Here is a 2,305-nt window from a genome sequence, read left to right as displayed (position 1 = left end):
AGTCTACTCATGGACAACAAATATTTTTCCAATTAAGTAGATTTTCTTTTATTGTACAAATAATGTTTTATGATTGTATTCAGATAGTTCTTATGCTTATCTTTGCATGTACACTCCTAGGTATTTTATATCATATAAAATCATTTTTACATGGAAATTCTTTTTCTATCTCTTCCTGCTGAACTTTGTTGGAAGTATATAGAAATGCTATTGATTTGTGTGAATTTATTTTATATCCTGTAACTTTGCTTAAGTTGTTAATTGTTTCAGTTATTTTTTAGTTGACTCTCTAGGGTTCTCTAAGTGAACCATTATATCATTTGCAAAGAGTGGTAATTTTATTTCTTCTTTGCCTTTGCTTATTCCTTTAATTTCTTTTTATTGTCTTATTACTATTACTAGCATTTCTAGTACATATCCTTATTCCACTCTCAATTTTATTGGAAAGCTTCTAGCTCATCCCCATTATAGATAATGCTAGCTCCAGGTTTTAAATGGATTTTACTTATCATTTTAAGGAAAGCTAAATTTATTCTTTTGCTTTCTAGTGTTTTTTTTTTTTAACAGGAATGGGTCCTTGCTTTGGCAGCACATATACTAAAACTGGAAAGATATAGAGAAGATTAGCATGGTTCCTGAACAAGGATGACACAGAACTTCATAAAGCATTCCATATTTTATCATAACTCCAAGGAACCTTATTATTACTAGGGCAATTGAAGGAGTATGCATAGACAAAGGGCACAGATATGAGTTTTCCATAATGGTATGATTCCAAAAGAATAAAATTAAGGGGTGAAAAAGAGGGATGCACTGGGAGAAGGTAGAAGGAAGAGGAAAAAGGGGGATTATATAAAAAGGTGCAAAAGGGAGAGTTTTTATAATGGAGAAGATGGGGGCGGTGAGCAACATTTGAAAGTTACTTCCCATCATAATTGCCTCAAAGAGGGAATAACAGCAAACACACTTAATTGGGTATAAAAGTCTATCTTACCCTATAGAGAAGCAGTAGGGGAAGGGGAAAAGAGAGGGAGAAAGGGGCTGATAGAAGGGAGGTAGTTGTCAGAAGCAAAACAAACTTTTGTGGGGGGACAAGTTAAAAGGAGAGAATGAAAAGAATAAACAGGAAAAAAATATGATGAAGGAAAATACACAGAGAGTACTTATACTGTGAATGGGAAGAACTCACTCATAAAACAGAAGTTGGATGGCAGAATGCATTAAAAAACCAAAATTCAACAATTTTTGTTTGCAAGATATACACTTGAAATATCTCCTTCCCTCCCCGCCCCAGCAGAGTAAAAATGAGGGGCTAGTGCAGAATCTGTTATGCTTCAACTAAGGTTAAAAGAAAAGCAGGTTAGTAATCAAGATCTCAAACACAGCAAAAGCAAATATGAACATATAATTAAAAGAGATAAGCAGGGAAACTGCATTTTGCTAAAAGACATTCATAGACAATGAAATAATGTTGATACTAAACATGTATGCACAAGATGGAATAGCATCTAGATTTTTAAAGGAAAATTAAATGAAGCAGAGGAGGAAATGCACAGTAAAACTTTACCAATGGGGGACCTCAACTTTCTCCTTTTAGAACTAGATAAATCAAGCAACAAAATAAATTAGAAAGAAATCAAGAACAATAATAGAATTTTAGAAGTTAGATATGTTAGACCTTTGGAGAAAACTGAATGGGAATAGAAAGAATTTTTATTCTCAGCTTTACATGGCACTTTCACAAAAATTAACCATGCATTGGGGGCATAAAAACCTCACAACCAAATGTAGAAAAGCAGAATTATTAATTCTGCATTCTTTTATAATGCATTCTTTTTAATCCACAATGCAATAAAAACACATTCAATGGAATGGTGTGGAAACATAGATTAAAAATTAATTGGAAACTAAACAACCTAATTCTACAGAACGAGTGAGTAATAGAACAAATCACAAGATCAATAATATTAAGTAGAATGACAACGAGACAACATACCAAAATTTATGATATGCAACCAAAGCAATACTTAGGGGAAAATTTATATTTTTAATGCTTATATCAATAAATCTGCTTGCAACTAAGAAAAACTAGAAAAAGAACAAATTAAAAATCCATAAGTAAACACCAAATTGGAAATCCTGAAAATCAAAGGAGAGATTAGTAAAACTGAAAGTAAGAAAACCATTAAACTAATAAAGTAAAATAGGAGCTGGTTTTATTAAAAAAAATCAACAAAGTATAAATCATTTGTTGATTTTACTTAAAAAAAGAAAAACAAATTATCAGTATAAAAATAAAATGGCT

The 2,305-nt window shown here is 31.4% G+C and overlaps 1 non-coding gene across 1 annotated transcript; it reads left to right on the top strand.

Annotated features, from left to right (window-relative positions):
* The first annotated feature begins 577 nt into the window (after positions 1-577).
* On the top strand, positions 578-680 carry LOC138173840 (U6 spliceosomal RNA). The gene has a single exon (XR_011171547.1). It is a non-coding gene; the product is annotated as a U6 spliceosomal RNA (small nuclear RNA).
* The last annotated feature ends 1,625 nt before the right edge of the window (positions 681-2,305 follow it).

This window comes from Petaurus breviceps, unplaced genomic scaffold (genome assembly GCF_028583685.1).
Source record: "Petaurus breviceps papuanus isolate PSGF00001 unplaced genomic scaffold, PetGlider_PUasm1.0 65, whole genome shotgun sequence".
In the NCBI taxonomy this organism is placed as follows: Eukaryota; Metazoa; Chordata; class Mammalia; order Diprotodontia; family Petauridae; genus Petaurus; species Petaurus breviceps.
The sequence above is the reverse complement of the archived record's forward strand: the minus strand, read 5'-3'. Positions and strand labels throughout refer to the sequence as shown.